Source organism: Xenopus laevis, chromosome 8S, assembly GCF_017654675.1.
Source record: "Xenopus laevis strain J_2021 chromosome 8S, Xenopus_laevis_v10.1, whole genome shotgun sequence".
Taxonomy (NCBI): Eukaryota; Metazoa; Chordata; class Amphibia; order Anura; family Pipidae; genus Xenopus; species Xenopus laevis.
In genome coordinates this window covers 41,536,375-41,555,001 of record NC_054386.1, presented here as the reverse complement: position 1 = coordinate 41,555,001, position 18,627 = coordinate 41,536,375, and the positions used below count along the sequence as shown (strand labels likewise).

Here is an 18,627-nt window from a genome sequence, read left to right as displayed (position 1 = left end):
AGCAGCTGTGCAATTGGTTGTGATCAGAGCAGATATTTAATTACTGTAAAAAGATGGCTAGTTAGTCTTGACCCCACCAGCCTAGATACTAGTTTAAAAAGCTTGTGCTCTGTCTGCAAACACACACATGTATATATTTTATATACAGTATAATATATATGTATATGTGTGTGTATATATATATATATATATATATATATATATATATATATATATATATATATATATATATAGGAACAGAAAGTAGCCAGCACAACACGTAACAAAGTGAACGGTGCCTGGGTGCTAACAGCAGAATACGTGGTGAATAGTCCAAAATTAGGCGAGCACACACAGGTCTTAAGATTCAAAAAAGTTGTGCTTTTATTATGAAAAAATCCTAACGTTTCGGCTAGCAATCTAGCCGTTTCTAGATTGCTAGCCGAAACGTTAGGATTTTTTCATAATAAAAGCACAACTTTTTGAATCTTAAGACCTGTGTGTGCTCGCCTAATTTTGGACTATATATATATATATATATATATATATATATATATATATATATATATATATATATATATATGTGTGTGTGTGTGTGTGTGTCTGTGTGTATACACACACACACACACACACACACACACACAAACACACAAAGTTAGGCTATGTCTACTTGTTAGCAGTTTTCAATTATCTTGGCACATAGGCGAGAGAAAGAGAGAGAGAGAGAGAGAGAAAAAGATGCATATTATATATAGAGCCTGGATCAGTTATTCTGGCTTGTGAATTGTGGAGGAATTCAGGCATTGAGCCCAGAAAAGGGGAGAGTTTCCTGGCTTTGCACAGTCCCTGCATTTCCTAGTCCCACAGGAGCCTGAGGGAAAATAAACTGTAGATGCATTGAGCATTTTAAAAGGGCAATAAAAGCATTTGTTTATGTTCAAGCTAGCTAGCCTATGAGCAGGCCTCACCTTTTTAAAGTATTCTTGTCACAAGCAATCCAAAGGCTTAACGTCTAGGACCTATCTAAGTGCTTTTTCCACCACAAGGGAAAGCATGAGTAAACACACCCTGGTCTTTTCTATCAGTTTGCTCAGGGAAGTGACGGACACAGGTGCAACACAGCTTGATGCGAAATTGAGCAATTGCAATGAAAAAAAGAAACCACAAAATAACATTTCATAAGTACATACTCACTTAAATAAGACAAACCAAGATCATCACTGGTGTAACCAATTATTTTCAAAGGTAAATTCAACCATCTGCCAATTACTGATATTCTTCCTATAGTGCAGAACTTTGTGTTCTCTAAATTAAGGTGCTACCTTATTTATTTAATGGGATTACAGATGGCCCAGCAGTACGGAGTGCATCATTTATTGGGACAAAAAAGCACAAAGCAAAAAAATATATTCAATTAGCTAAGTGCTGTGTCTTCTAGCGGTTTAACTAGGAACCTATGAACCTCAACATTGCTGCTCAAACACTTATGCCCTCAATACCACCAATTTCTTAGGGCCACCAATGCTGTCCTATCTTATCTTTCACTCCTGTACAGGTATAGGATACGGTATTCAGAAACTGTTGTCCAGAAAGCTCTGAATTACGGGAAGGTTGTCTCCCATAGACCCTGTTTTATCGAGATATTTCAGATTTTTTAAAAATATTTTCTTTTTATCTGTAATAATTAAACAATACATTGTACATGTTCCAAACTAAGATGTAATTAATCCTTATTGGAGGCAAAACCAGCCTATTGGGTTTCTTTAAATTATTTTCTAATTAACTGAAGGTATGACGATCCAAATTATGGAAAGATCCGTTGTCCAGAGTGTTCTAGATACACTGTTTCACTGTGTTGTTTTCTTCTGTGGCAAAAGATGTAATTGTAATTTTGTGACCATGGGCCCCTTCAAATCCAAGGTCCTGCAGTCCTCCATCCTGTATTCTCAAGCTGAGTTGCCCTCTAGCTTTCTGTGTCCCTAGCAGACAAAGCTTTTAGGCTTATGTTATTCTATGAGAGTTTCTCTTAAGAAGTGGCAGCTAAACCAAACCCTAAAATGCAAATGGCTAAAAATGGCAAATTTTATATACTGAATTGATTGCACCAGCCTAATGTTTCATCTTGTCAATTGATCCAGGACTTCAAACTTGTCCCAGGGGGTCTTGGAAAAGTGTCTGCGACACACATGCTCAGTGGACTCTGAGCAGAGAAGCTAAGCTTAGGGGCTGTTGAAAATTATCAAGCAGAAAATGAGGTTGGCCTGTAATATAAGCTGATGCTACAATGTTGATTATTGAATTCTAACACTAGTTGCACTGGTTTCTGCGCTGCCATGTAGTAATCATCTGTATTAATTACTAATCAGCTTTAAATTGTGACGGTTTTATTCTATATGTACAGTACATTTTGAGTTGGACCCTAAGATCAGTAACTGACTGCAGCAAATAGCATTTGCAGTGAATCAGCAGAAAGAAGATGGGAATCTACTGGGGCATCTTTGGAGACAGATCTTTACTGCTAAAGGACTGTGGTTGCCTTGGGCTGGTACAGATAAAGCTGCCAAAGCATAATGTTTGCTCATCTTAAAATTAACTTTTTCTATGATGTAGACAGCAATATCTTGAGACAATTAGCATGTAGTCTTAAATGTTTATTATTTGTGGTTTTCGAATGATTTAGATTTTTGTTCAGCAGCTCTTTACTTAGGAATTTCAGTAGCTCTCTTGTTACTAGTGTCTAAATGACCCTAGCAACCAGGCAGTGGTTTGAATGGTAGACTGGAAAATGAATAGGAGAGGGACTAAATAAGAAAATAAGTAACAAAAAGTAAAATATCATTGTAGCCTTGCAGAGTAATACATTTTATGACCCCAGCTGAAAACCTAAGCACAAAATAAAAAAAGACCTATTGAAAGTTGTGAAGTGGCCATTCTATAACATGCTAAAAGTTAAATTAAAGGGCAAATGTCTTCACATCGTACTGTTACAATAGTTTAGTACAGTGATCCCCAACCAGTGGCTTGTGTACTGCATAAAAACTAAGTATACTACCAAACAGAGGCACTTGTAGGCTGCACGTCAGCATAGGGGTTACAAATTGCCAATTACAGCACATATTTGTCACCTCCAGCACCTTTTTGCATAATTAAGTTGCTCTCAAACTTTTTGTACACTTAAATGTGGCTCACGGTGAAAAAAGGTTGGGAACCCCTGGTTTAGTAGAAGGTCAATCTAAAATGAATGGAACAATGCAAAGGTGGCTGTGTATCCCTATCCCTATATGGCCCAGTCCCCTAAAAGGTAAACCCGATGAAGCGATCATTGAGGACAGTGAAAAATTAAGAAATTATTTTCTCCTGATGAGACAATTTGTTTGGTAGTGGGCTTAAAAGTGTATATTCATTACAAACCAAAAAGTTCTCAACTAGATCATCCTTTCCAGGGTCGGACTGGGTCAGCGGAACAGCAGGAAAAAAACAAATAGTCCAGATTTTAAACAATTATTTCCTTTTTCCCTATAATAAATAAAACAGTTCCTTGTACCTGATCCAAACTAATGTATAATTCATCCTTTTTGGACGCAAAACCTGCCTATAAAGTTTATTAACACTTATGTAATTTTCTAGTAGATGTATAAAGATCCAAATTACAGAAAGATCTGTTATCTGGAAACCCCCAGGTCCCGAGCATTCTGGATAACAGGTCCCATACCTGTACCTTGTACTTGTTCCTAATTAAGATATAATTAATCCTATTGAATTTGTTTAATGTTTAAAAAAATTTTTTAGTAGACTTAGGGGTTATTTATTGTTATTAATTAATCACAAAAATTCAGATATTAGTAAATAACCCCCTAAAAGTATGGTGATCCAAATTATGACAAAATCCCAAACCCCAAATCCTTAGCATTCTGGATAACAGGCCCCCTTTTCCTCTTTAGAGACAAGTAGAGAAAATTGAATGTTGTCTTTTCCTTTGTATTAATTCTTAAGTTTTTCTAACCAAAGTTAGCATGTAATTAACAGGACAGATTTTCTAACTGCTTTTGATAATCACTGCTATGAGGAGTCTGTTGGTTATAAAATAACTAGTGTCTTGTGTGCACCTGTATATTAATGGAAATATTACTACAGTTTTTATCAAGCCTCCTTTTCCGATGTGGAAGTGCAATAAAAATTACCAGTATATTTAGCGTGTTGAAAGAGTGCATTTATCTAACAGCCACATTGATTACACAAGCCATAAATATAAATCATCCTTCTTTTCTTGGCCCTTGTCCTAGGAGCACTTAATAAATACTGGCTTCAAATCATCACTATGAATGGATTCACACTCCACCTCATTAGCAACACAGAGGTCAAATGAACCCTGAATAACTGTACTGGGGTTCCACTCTCCACTCTCTTACACAGAGTAACCCTTTCACTGTCAAGGCTTACTGCTGCCACATAACACAGCAAGTCTGGTTCTGGCTTGTGGAATTTGTGGCTCAGCACATAATTATTATGTATAAATACAGTATATTTGATGTCCATGCAGGAAACTTCCTGACGCCTTATTCACAAGTAGATCTCTTCTTGAACATGAAGGCATTTTCTGGCTAGAAGAAAGGAGGTTATTTATCAAAATCTGATTTTTTTTCAAATTTTTTTAAGCAAAATAAGTCAGACCAAACTAGAATCCAAGATTGACCTTATGTATCATGGAAAAAAACTCAACAAATTTGGGTTTTTGCAGGAAAAAAAATAATTGTTTTGTGCTTTATGCCAGAAACGCTTACATTTTTTGTGAAATCGATTGAAACCCCTGATTTTTTTGGATTTTAGGCCGATACCATAATATCTTCAAATTTAAAATGGGACCCTTGCCATTGACTTCTACAGGACCCCGACAGCTTGGAGATGGAGTATTCTCAGATTCTGACTTTTAGCACCCCGGTGTTTAATAAATCATGAAAAAAAAAATTTCACTAAAAATTCAGATTATATAGTTAAAAAAACTCATTAAAAAAAACAAAACAAACTATAGTATTCTCTCCCTGAAGTGGTCTACACAGTGGGTGGATTAAAGAGGCGGTTCACCTTTAACAAACCTTTAATTCTAAGCAACTTTTAATTTTTTCGGTTTTATATTGTTTGAAATGTTTGCATTCTTCTTCTGACTCTTTCCAGTTTTCAAATGGAGATAACTGATCCCATCTAGAAACAAATGCTCTGTATGGCTACAAAGTAATTGTTATTGCACTTTGTATTACTCATATTTGTATTCAGACCCTTTCCTATTTATATTCCAGTCTTTTATTCACATGAATGCATTGTTGCTAGGGTAATTTGGACTGCAGAAACTGCAAACTGGACAGCTGCTGATTAAAAGGCTAAATAACTTTAGATACACAAATAATAAAAAATGAAAACCAATTGCAAATTCTCTTAGAATATCACTCACGAGCAAAATGTTGCTCACCAGCCCCTTGGATGTTGCTCCCAGTGGCCCGAAAGCAGGTGCTTATTTTTGAATTCCCATCTTGGGGGCAAGTTTTGGTTGCATGATAACCAGCTGTACTGCCAAACAAAGTCTCCTGTAGGCTGCCAATCCACATAGAGGCTACCAATAGGCAATCACAGCCCATAATTGGCACCCTAGGAACTTTTCATGCTTGTGTTGCTCTCCAACTTTTTTTACATTTAAATGTGGCCCAGGGGTAAAAAAAAAAGGTTGGAGATCTCTGCTCTACATCATACTAAAAGTTATTTTAAATATGAATAACCCTCTATTACAATGTTGACTAGCCCTATTGCTGGAAAAATTACCCCTTAATCCTGCTTTCAACCACTAACACATTTCATGGTTATGTAAATGTCCTGGGGAGTTACATCCTCTTTCTGAACAAAAGAAGAAAATACACTATGTGATTTCCCTTTGTGAAAGCTTGTGACAGTTTAATCACAATTTCTGTTTGCATATTTTTCACTTTGTCTTCCGACATATGTCCATTTCCTGTGGAAATGACAGTTTACATTAATCTAAGAGAAAAGTGGTCTAGGGATTTCTCTCTCTGTAGGAAGCAGTGCCTTGAAAATAACTTTATTGTTTAGAGGGCCAGTGATGGTAATAAGGTTGCTACAGGTTTGGTTCTGGCAGGTCCTGCCCGGTTCTGGATGTATCGTGATTCTGTCCTCAGCAACTAGTGAATAACAGGTAAATATTCGATTAGGATATTGCAATACCATAAAATATTGGAATATTATTAGGCACCTGAATGAAGCTGTGTGTTGTTGAAGAACACTGATCTCCACTGTTTCTGGTAGATCATCATAGGAGCTAATCTTGACTGTTGGACCATTGTCTCCAGTTGATTGGAAGTCTGGGGGATTGCAAATTTAGATTCATGTCCATTTTACAGGTCTATAAAAAGGGAAATTAACATATTGAATTCTCTACTATACATTTTAAAAGCAACTTATTTTTAGAGTAAAGGTGGCACATGCTGGTCCTAGGGCCAATCATCAGATCATCCATTGGGGCCTATGTGGACCCATCAGACAAGGACTACATCAATGAGCTGAGGTGCTTTTCATCTGTTTAAACCTGCATGATTGATATCTGGCTGATTTTTAGCCTGATATCAGGCCTGTCAGTGGATTCCATATACAGAGCAATGTTTTGTTGTCTGGGTTTGGAGTGAACGCCCACCGCTTAAACTCTTTTGTGTGTGGGGGGGTGCCCTACCAAAAGAAGGTGATGGTCATCTACTGATGAGAAATAGTTTGTATAAGCTCAATTATTGGCACAAATATTTTAGCTCAGATCAGCCTTCTGGGTACTTCTGGTTTTAAACAAAACAACTTGTGAAATGTATTTTTTTTGTTTAAATACAATACTATGTCTTGTAAGTGAAATCTTCCATGGTCATGTAATACTTAAGGTGGTAGACACTGATGCTTTACCACAGGCCACATGAAAATGAAGTCTCTGCACCCCTGCCGTGGGGGTCTATGTTAAGAAATATTGTTCCTGACTCTGTCCCAGCCATTTGGGACATGTAAGCACTCTAGGCAGTTTCTGGATAAACTTCTCACCAGGTTTCTCATTTAAAGTCCTTTATAGTGTAAAGTTTGTTTATTTAGCTCTCAGCAAAAACAGTAGCTGAAGCTAACAGGGAGACAGATGAATTTTCATGTGACCTCTGCAGAATATATTGACTTAACTTCTTATCCCTTATACTTCAATTGGATGCATAAAAATAATTTAGCTGGTGCATGTGGCCATGAAATGAATACTTTTCTGCTGGAATTTATTGTATTGTAGTTCCATAGCTATCCTTTCTGAGCTGAGGATTCCTAAGACCGTCTCCCATAGACTCCATTTTATCCAATTAATCCAAACTTTTAAAAATGATTTCCTTTTCCCTGTAATAATAAAACAATGCCTTGTATTTGATCCCATCTAAGATATACTGTAATTTATCCTTATTGCAAGCTAAACCAGCTTATTCGGTTTATTTAATGTTCACATGATCTTCTAGTAGCCATTCGGACTTTAATAAATAACCCCCTAAAAGTCTACTATATAGAATACTATAAAACAATAGGATTGTTTTGCCTCCAGTATGGATTCCTGCAGTTTAGTTACCAACAAGCACAAGCTACTGTTTTATTATTCCAGAGAAAAAGCAAAAGTATTTTTGTTTTTTAAATTTTGATTAAAATGGAGTTTATGTGAGATTGCCTTCCTGTAATTCGGGGCTTTCTGGTTAATGGGTTTCTGGATAAAGGATCCTATACCTGTACACCATTTATTAGCAATATTGATTTAGAGCTGTAACTTATTCTATATTCAACAGCAAAACAAGTATGATAATCTATAAAAACAAACTGTGTGAAATATACCTGTCAGCAAGCCAAACCTAATGACCTGAGGATTTCCTCCCATGTTAACATGTTGCTTATTCTTATACTGCCACTGAAAGCACAACTGTTATGCAGAGTGTTCATTGTGAAGTGCACTGTTTCTTCCTATTGAAGAAAAAAAGAAAATGATTAAAAGCAGTTTGACTGGACTAGCTGGTCCCCGGGGGAAAATAAGCTTGTGGATACATTTTTGAGCTACTACTCATTTTATTTACTTATCATGGAACTGCAGTAAACCCTGTTTAAACTGTTCTAGTGGGACACTTAAAGATAACCGCCTACGCTGACTTGTACTTTGTGTGAACATGTATCTTGATACTAACTGATAAACAGATTTCCCTGGAAGAGAGGGATGGTTTCTCTGGCACTGGATGGTTAATCTGAAGAAATTGAGGGTTTTCCTTTAAGGATACAACTTTGACAAGCGTTGTAGAGCAAAGGTAGATTGAAGGTGTCCTTTACAGATGCAAGTGCTAATGACAATGTTCAGTTGCACCCAATGCATCCACACGCCCCCCCTGTAGGCTACTGCTGGGTCTGGATGCATGCAGATCTAGGCACACATGCACCCAAGGTTGCTACTCTGGGTCAGGTTCCAAACACCGGGTGAAATTTCTGGAACTGCACACATCTGAGCACATGCCTTTCCCGACCTGACCCATCAGCACAAATAAAAATAAATATTAATAATTGTAAAAAAGATAGATGGGCCCCTGATCACACTGGGCCTGTAGGCAGTGCCGGGCCAACGCGGGCAGGCGCCCCAGGCAGCCTGGCCCGGCAAAGTGCCCAAGACACAAGTGCGCATGCGCGAAAAAAATACGAGTGCGAATGCGCACTTCCGTTTTCGCGCACACGCCAGAGCAGGGACCGGACTAGGGGATAGCAGAGGCAGAGAAGGTGCGTGCCAGGCACCCCTCCAGCTTTGCCCCCTAGGCACGTGCCTTCTCTGCCTACCCCTAGTTCCGGCACTGCCTGTAGGCTATAGCCTAGGGTAGCCTGTGCATTAATCCACCCCTGGAGCTTGTACTTTGCAAATCAGCTACAATTTGCATCTAGTAATTCATTATTTTGAACTTCTCCTTTCATGTACTACATTGTAGCACTAAGGGGAAGATTTATCAAGGGTCGAAGTGAAAATTCGAATTTTGAATTAAAAATTTTGAGTTTTTTTTTATGGCCAAAACTGTGGAATTCGACTAGGGAATTGTTAAAAATCGATTCGAGTTTTTTTTAAAAAATTCAATTTTGATTTTTGAGATTTATTATACACTGGCCCTTTAAGAACTCAAATTCGACTGTTCTCCACCTTTAACCTGCTGAATTGCTGTTTAAGCCTACGGAAAGAGGTCCTGGAATCAATCTGGAGTTGTTTGCAGCCTTCCTGACATTCGAGTTTTTCTTCGGAGAAAAAGATTGGATCGAATTCGATTTGAGTTTGCGGGTCAATCCTATTCACCCGAGTTTCAAAAATTCTATTATTTTAATAAATTGCAATTGCTTGAATTTCGAGTTCATGTGAGTTTTAAATAACTCCCATGAACCTGAAATTCGACCATTGATAAATCTGCCCCTAAATTTCTGCTATCAACTTATGCATGTTTCTCTGACACACCTCATGTCAAGTGGTGCAATTATATTGAGACTTTCCTTTATTTATATAGCATCGACAAGTTATGCAGTGCTTTACCTCAGTTTATAAAAAACAGGGAATAAATGGTGAATAACAAATAAGGGTTTACGGAGTACAACAGGATTAGAGGGCCCTACACACAACAGTTTACAAACTAAAGGTTGGGGTACAATTGAGACATTAGGATTTTAGAAACAGTTTTGTAATTTATGATACAGAAATGACTGATTAATTAAGGTACATTGTATAATTATGACTTTGGTCTTTTTAGCCATTCATCCAGATAATTACATGGTGACCAAAAACATTGAGTTAGGCAGCCAGTCCATTCTCTCCTCAAATCCTTGCATTGCTAACTAAAAACAAAGCTGCATTCTGCTTTCCAGCTGTTAACTTTGACTGTAGGAAGTTGTAGTTCAGTAACCCCCTGGGTGGCCATAGATTTAATTTCCCTGCGGTAAACAAATGTCCCTCTCTCACAGGATGGGCCTTGTCTTGCTAAAGCACTTTGGGAAAGCTAAGTTTAAGTGTGCTTCCTGAATGCCCCCACAGCCTTGCCATTCTGAAATGCCACACATCTTAAATTGCAGCAGAGAGGAAGGTCGACCTGCTGACTCATTTCACTGGCATGTGGCGCTCCAGGGCATTACTACATCCCAAAGTAAAAGAGAAATCTCCCAAGCAGCCTCCTACAGTTGTAGCAATTTTTCTTCTGCCGAGCAGGGGGGGGGGAGAAGTGGTGTCAGAAAAGCTGTCTGGCAATATAATAGAGCATTCATCTGCTTTTCGTCAGTACTTCTAAATTATAAAAGCAAGTTAGTTAGAAATAGCACTTGCATGTTTTGCAAGGTCTGCTTTTTTTAACTTTTTAGCTCTTTAATAATTCTTTTCAGGCTTTTTCCCATTTGTTTATTGTTAGTCATAGCTGTAATGATGTTTAAGGGATACAGATAACAAACAGGTTTCTTTTAAACGGCTATGTATTCCTTTGGTTTCCAAGTACAGTGCACAGCAGGGTCCAATTCAGAGTGTCAAGGCACCAGTTGCACATACCGCTGGTATGAAATAGGTTGGATATGGGTTGTTGAAACCCAAATCAATTTAACTCTTTCCGTCTCATGAATTGGAGAATCAATGGTTGAAATCAGTGTAACACTTTCCTTCCCAAAAATTGAATAAGCTCAGAAGTAAAATCCTGGCCAGCAGCTATGATTCCAATCTTATCTGTTAATCTATGCCGTATAGAACATAAATCATAAAAAAATGACTGTGTCTCTTTGCTTTGGTTTTAATTGCTTGCATGTGAGTTTGCTCAGTGTGGAATTGAGGCAGGTAACTAAAATATAAAATGTCCTTGCTGTATGTATGTTATATCTTCATTTTATTGTACAGGTATGAGATCCTTTATCCAGAAACCCATTATCTAGAAAGCTCTGAATTAAGGAAAGTCTGTTTCCCATAGACTTCATTATTATCAAATAATCCAATTTTTTTTTTCAATTATTTCCCTTTTCTCTGTAATAATAAAACAATACCTTGTACTTGATCCAAACTAAGATATACTTAATCCTTATTGGAAGCAAACCCAGTTTATTGGGTTTACATGATTTTCAAGTAGAGGAGATATGAAGATAAAAATTACCGTACTGAAAGATCTGTTTTATGGAAAACCCCAGGTCCCGAGCATTCTGGATAACAGATCCTAGGGGGTTATTTATCAAAGGTCAAATTTTAGAGTTTTTAGAAAAACTCAAATTCGAATTGAGTTTTCCTTTGAAAAAAAATGTGACTTTTGCACTTCAAATTTTTTCTGACACGCAACATTTTTTTTCTCACATTGAAGTTGATGGGCCGTCAGTTTAGAAGTGAAACTTGGCAAAGATTTGTCTCATCTCTACTATTAACATCTTTACTTCAAAGGGCCTCTGCCATTGACTCTACATGAACTCTGCAGGTTTTAGGGTCAGGGCACACGCTCAGTTTCGGGGAGATTACTTGCCCGGCGACAAATCTCGTCTTCTTCGGGGCGACTGATCTCCCCGAACTGCCTCCCGTCGGCTAGAATGTAAATCACCGGCGGGATGGCACTTGGAGCGCTTCGTTTTCCAAAGTCGCCCGGAGTTTCCTCCTGAGGCAAATCTGAGGCACATTACATTTGAATCTCACATTCAAATTCAAGTTTGACAAAAAATAATCAGAAATTTCGAATTTACCATTCGAACTATAATAAATCTGCTCCCTAGTGTCACTTTGCAGGGTGCTGTGGGAAGTTTGGTAGTCCAGGTGGCGTTGCTGAACTTTGTTTACCTTTTTCAGTACCCCTAAATCAACCTAATTATTGCTACAGAATCGCACTGCTTTTGGATTACTAATTCTGAAAAATATCATATTTTTTTAAACACAGGCATGGGACCTGTTATCCAGAATACTGGAGTTTTCCAAATACTGGATTTTTCCATAATTTGGATCTTCATACCTTAAGTCTACTAGAAATCATGTAAACATGAAATAAACCCAATAGGCTGGTTTTGCTTCCAATAAGGATTCATTATATCTTAGTCTGGATCAAGTACACGGTACTTTTTTAATGATAATGAGAAAAGGGAAATCAGTTAAAAAATGTGGATTGTTTGGATAATATGGAGTCTATGGGCAACAGCCTTTCTTTTTTTGGATAACGGGTTTTCGGATAACGGATTCCATACCTGTATATAATGAATCAGGCCCGGACTGGCAGTCAGTATTTAGTGGGCTGGTGGGGCTGCTTGGGCCTCTATGTGGGCTGAATGGGCTTCTGTGTACCTGAAATGCCAGGGCCTATTTTAATTCTCAGTCCGGACCTGTAATGAATAGAGATATATTGAGTAGTCGCGGTCCATGCAAGTCTTAATATAGACCATCATTGGTCTTATAGTAAGTAGATATTTAAAGAATACTTCACAGCAGTAAGGAAGCTAGCTCCACAAGTACTCTAACTATACTGCCTTTACAGTTCTGTCTGGTTGCTAGATCAGCTGAAAACCCAGATAGTACTCTTAAAACAGGTCTGTCTAGTTCAAAACGTAAGAAGTTGAATTAGAAGCTTGTAGTCTCGGGGGAGAGATTTTGACACAGGACTTTTCATCCAAATAAAAAAAAAAATCTAAGACTACAGAGAACTCACGTATTACATTTTTCCATGATTCTTTAAGTCACATTTGAGGTACTGAATACGTAAGGCATAATAAATCTTAGATTTAACCTGCATTTATTCCACCTGCAAGAATCTACCTGCAGGGTTTGTTTCCTCTACAGTCTTGAAATCCCCCTCCCGCTGCTTTCTTCTTATAAAAATTGGCGTGCTCACGTGAACATGCGAGCGCGGGGTAGGGGGTGGAGGCGGATGCACACAGTGTAGTCCCTATGCATGCCAGGCCCTTCAAATATTTTTCTGGTGGGGAGGGTCGGCGCGCTATTGTTACGCCCCTGGGCTTATTTACCAACATTGGTGCTAAATTGCCCGAGTGCAGTTACCAGTGTCTGATCATTCAGTAAAAGAAGTGGTTTCTTTGCACTTGTGCCATTTAAAGTCTATGTTATATAGCAATCTTGTGGGCTGAATCTTGTCCCTTGAGCCCTAATTAATGTGAGAGAGGAAGCAGTTTGTGTTTTTACAATGTGTGTAATGTGTTCAGCAGTATCTAACAAAGTGCTATCATCACAAAACAAGATCTGGTCGACAGTCATGGGTGAGGGGCTTCCTCTTTCCATCAATCCTTTCATTTTTGGTCAGCACTAATGGAAAATAGATGTTTGCCATAAATTGGCACTCACCCATGATCACTGGGTCCTAGCCAGAGTAGGGACCATGCACAGCCCTTTGACACAAGCTGTGTTTACTTTTCCTTTAAAATGAGAGCCTAGACTCTGCCACCTACTCAGCAGAACAGGATGTGAAATAAACAAAGGAAATCTGCTTGTCTAAGAATGCTGCTTCCTGCCAAATGCTAATTTTCTATACACAAGTATGGCACTTGTTTTCTAGAATACTCTGGACCTGGAGATTTCTGGATGATGGATCTTTCTTTAATTTGGATCTTCATACTTTAGGTCTGCTGAAATAAGAAATAGACATGAATTAAACCCAGTAGGACTGGTTTGCCTTCAATAAAGATTAATTATATAGTTGGGGTCAAGTACCAGGTATTGTTTTATTATTACAGAGGGAAAAAAATCATTTGTAAAAATCTGGATTATTTGGATAAAATGGAAAGTGAAAAGTCTATGGGAAACGGCCTTTCTGTAATTAGGAGTAGGGTTGCCACCTGTCCAATTTTGACCTGGACAGCTGGTTTTTGAAGGACCATCTAGGTCAAAACTGCCTGCCCGGTTTCCCAAACTACATAGGATGATTAGTGTCCCATATTGCAATCGCAGACAGATTAGCAAAATCATTATGATTAACCATGCTTGTGAAATAGATGTGGCAATGGACTATTCTGAACCATGATTTCAAAATATCTGCACCACATTTTGATTTATTTGCTGGAGAGGATTCTGTGGGTCTTTTCTATTATATATATATTGTACTGATTCTGAGCCTCTGTGACTAATTCTAAAGAAGGAATGTCAATACCCTCTATTGAAGGTGGTGTTAGTGCTTTATGCTTATACTAGTGGCTTGTTGCATTATTTAACTGAAGCCTCTGTTGGTTGCTCAACTATAATGTCCTACATCCCATGAGTGCTGCTGAGAGGTAGTTTAATCATAGCTGGATACTGAGGGGTTGAGAAACTGGCTTTTCTGGCAGAATTGGAGGGTGATACAGTATTTATTATGGGTGGGGAGGGGCTAGCAATAAAACATTTCTACATATATAAAAATAAGTTATAATATGGTATAAGTTGGTCTCTTTTGGGGGGAGGTCCCTAAATACTCTAATTATTCTCTCTCTCTCTCTCTATATATCCTGGGGGATACAAATCTATCTTCCTGTCTGGCGGCATTGCCTATAGTAATGATAATACATGGTTATGGCAAAATTGTATTCCAGGTCTGCTGATGCTGCCATATTGGTTGCTCTAATGAATATAGATGAAAATACACCCACAGATTTCATACTGGGTTTCTTGTTTATTGTACAATCGATGCAAGTGTTTCTAAGTGGTTTTCCTAAATCTCAACCCCTGAAATGGCCATCAGGAATTTGTAAGCTTTATGTAAGGGATCAAAAGATACACTGTCAGCGCTAATACTGAACGTGGCCAAACCTGTTGAGTGCCTCAAGCAGTTAATCCAGTGTTAGTAGTTGTCTTGTGTACAATTTTCATTGCAACGGCAAGAGAAAAAAAAGCACAGGGTTAACATTTCAGGTTCCGGGTATTATTTAGTATGATGTATCAGGTTTAATATTGCATTGTTGCAATAGATTCTGTAGAATAACATGCTGTGCGGGCACTTTGGCTCCTAGCTGTGAACCGGTTATAGATACCAGGAACACTCCCGGTGGGCCCTCATGCTGCTGAACATTTGGCCTATTTCATGGCCATTCCCTATTTCTATGAGAACAAAGAGGCTACATCGATGGAATAATAGATTATAGTTTGTAAAGAAAAGAGACCAGGAGAATAGAATAATAGCACTGAGAGTGGGACCCTGGTCTAAGGTTTTTAGTGGGCCCCTGTTGTCCCATTCCGACACTGATGGGTTAGGTTCCCACACTGTCCAAAATCTTGCTGCTTGTGTCTGTATGTTGCAGTTCCAGCTCATAAAGGAAGGTGATATTGCTTGCCGTGTGTCATGTTTACTTTGGGAATGAATTACATTTGAGCAATTCAGAGTCACGTGTCTGTCTGAGAAGGCTGAGGGACAGGCAGTTGCAGCAATACTCTGTTCATACAGACAGCAGGCTGCACTGGCTGACCGAAACTCAAAGCAACAGGTAAAGCCATTGACAAAAGTCAGATTTTTTAGAAATTTTATAGGAAAGCTGATACATAGTGGGGAAAGTGCAACTGATTCAGGCAAAAATTCAGAGTGAATCTAAACACTCAAATATAGCCTGAGATTTTATAGTATATTAAAAGTGAAAAGCCACTGGGCTACAGGGACTGTATTCAGTTAAACGGGGTTAACAGAAAGACACAATTCTGGCTACGACTTATATAGTTATCTGGTGATATAAATGGTGATTGTGCAAAGTACTTTAACCACTTATCAGCTATTGCATTTCATTGTTCTGATTTTAACTTCTAAATAATAACTACTGACTTGTCTCTGTAGGTAAGTAGACTGTTGCAGATTTACCCATATGACTATTTAACACCTTTGTGAACTGACAACAGTGGGGTTAGGGCATTGTTCCCCCATAATGGGGGGGGGGCTTTTGCTTAGGGCATTTTTTGGGGGCAATGTGTCCCCATTGTGAGGGGGGGGGGCTTTTGCTTCCAGCTCAAGTAGTGACACTAGAGCAGATGCACAGAAAGGTACCACTAAGTCAGTGCATACTGCCCAAAGCTTGGCACCCAATTTTACAAGTTTGCAACAAAAGAAAACCAAATGCACGACGAACAAAAGTAATGAAAAATAGAGGCAGAATTCTCTGCACTTACAATTTGTCCCTGTGCAGCTTTCCTCATTTGTCCCCATTTGTCCCCACTGTATTAGCTGCTGCCTTGCCTTGTGGTTGCGTGCACATATTTAATCTTTAAAGTACAAAGTAATATTGTGTTGCAGATATGTCATAATTATGTTGGTTTGCTCTAAATTACTGCATAAGTTATGTACTTTATGTACTTGCCATTTTAACCAGTGTGTCTTGGAAATGTTAGATTATGTGGTTCAGAAAAAAGCTTCTAATGCAGGTCTGAACCAATGTCTTCATCAGAGATTTGATATTTTAGCACAAATCCTCAAATTTAGGCAGCTGCCCGAAGATCCTGGGAGTTTAACAACTGGAGAATCCATGGTTGGGGAATTGTGTATTCTACTGTTGAATTCCTACCAAAAGACATTGATGTGATAATCTGTGACTACTCTGTACTTTGGCTTCTAGGACTTAGGGGGGGGGAGGGGATAGGCAAAAGAGCTCAAAATAGAGCGTCTGACACATCTGAGCCGGACATGCTGTCCCTAAGGTGTCAGCCGGATGTTACTCGATGTCACATGAAGGAGATATCTTTTCGGAAATGGACCAGACTTCTTGCTTGCAGGCTCTGCTTCCTTCTGAATGCCATCACTTGGGGGCACATTTACTAAGGGTTGAAGTGAATTCTAAGTGAATATTTGAATTGAAAAACTTTGAATTTCGAACAAATTTTTGGGTACTTCGACCATCGAATAGGCCAAATTTGACTTCGACTTTGTTTCGAAGTGAAAATGCTTAGACTATTCGACCATTCGATAATCGAAGTACTGTCTCTTTAAAAAAAACATTGACTTTGACACTTCGCCACCTTAAACCTGCTGAATTGATATGTTAGCCTATGGGGACCTCCTAGAACAGAAGTTTTTAGAAGTCGAAGTGAAATCATACGATCGTACGATTAAATTGTTTGAATCGTTCGATTCGAAGTAAGAATCAAAGTACGATCTTACAATCTTAAAAATCCTTCAAATTCAACTTCGAATGTCGGACTGGCCTATTCGATGGTCAAATTATGACGTTTTTTGCACTTCAAATTCGACCCTTAATAAATCTGCCCCTTAGTATTGCATGCTTTAAGTGAAGGGCTATTAGAGATTTTATGGACCTGGAATCTCCAAACTAGAATCCTTCAACTTTTGTTAATCTACAACATCCAACAATGAATTCATACCCAAGCGTTTGATCAGGTATAGGTCAGCCAAATCTTGGAATAATTTGCAGGTTGCCACTATAAGGACTGCTCCAACCATAGTATTGATTTACAGTGGAAAGCCTTTGCTTAGCATATCATTTTTAGCTTGCTTTGTGTTGTTGGTATGTCAGAAGATGAATGCGTAGCAATTAAGTGTATTCCTTTTGGGAAACCATTGTTTTTCAGAGCTACATCGCAGACCTGTTTATAAGTTTGTTTACATTTTGATAATCTAGCTAATTTATTTGTGTTGCATTTTTGCAGGTGTTCCTAAAAGTATTCTAAAATATAAGCTTATGCAAACATTATTTGATTCAGTTGTGGTATTTATGTTTCAAATTCACACAACAATTAGATCTTTTACTTTTGGCAGTAGGAGGCCGTAAACCAGCTGACTGCTATCTGACAACAATATTGTTGTATCTTGTCTATGTGGAGGGCCAACTAGGATTGACCTAGTTAGATACAATTTTTAGGATTGCAGGATGGTCTGCCAAAAGTGTCTTCTGTCCTACTACCCCTAAATGCTGCCATACATGCCTAAATGGTCGACTGGCCACATTACCCATACAGATCTGAGTGTATGGTTATCTTAAGACCTCTGTAAATAAATACTGTAGACTTGACTGATCCAAGTACCCTCTATGTTGTGTGTTTGGGCACATGAACACACCTTTTGTGTCCAGGCGTGCAGAAAATACTTTTAGACAAACCACCTTTAGACCATACACATATTTTTTTTTAAAGGGGTGCACAAAGAAAATTTTTGTAAACAAAGAAAAATTAAATGGAACAATGGATGTGCTATATCCTTATAAAATGTACCGTATGTAGAATTTTGCACGCAGGCTCTTCTTTTTCAACCTAGGTTTTCTTCTTTGTGCTTCAGATTTATTGTGAAGGCATTTGGTTCTATGGTCAAAGCATCATGTTAGTTCATGATTGTAATCTTCCCTCTCATAACACCATAAAAGGCACTGTGTCAAAGCCCAGTATGCCATGACAACCAATAAGATGTTTGTTGTCCAGTAAATGCAACAGCAAATAGTTACTACAGGTGACTAGTAGCAACTTTTCACTTTTTATTACATAACCCCATTTGACACCTGTAAAAAATAATAATGTAGCTAGTAATGTTTGCTTATTCAGGTCCAGTATGTGTCCCCATCTAAACCTATACTACCTGGTGGGTGTTGACTACTGCCTCTATACTTCAGAAGGCATGATGCCAAATTTACAATGGTGTACCTGATCAGTCTGAACCAAAGTGGCACCATACTTGTATT

General features: G+C 38.3%; 1 protein-coding gene across 6 annotated transcripts in view; it reads left to right on the top strand.

Annotated features, from left to right (window-relative positions):
- The window catches only part of nek6.S (NIMA-related kinase 6 S homeolog), a 168,504-nt gene that overhangs the window by 60,322 nt on the left and 89,555 nt on the right, over positions 1-18,627 (top strand). The window contains exon 1 of one of the 6 annotated variants that reach the window (XM_018231878.2): positions 6,008-6,178. The exons of 4 other annotated variants lie outside the window; for them this stretch is intronic. The gene's annotated coding sequence lies outside the window, so the exon portion shown is untranslated. Of the gene's footprint in view, positions 1-6,007; positions 6,179-15,305; positions 15,445-18,627 lie in introns of those variants that run through there. One more of the 6 variants, XM_018231877.2, reaches the window with a different exon arrangement.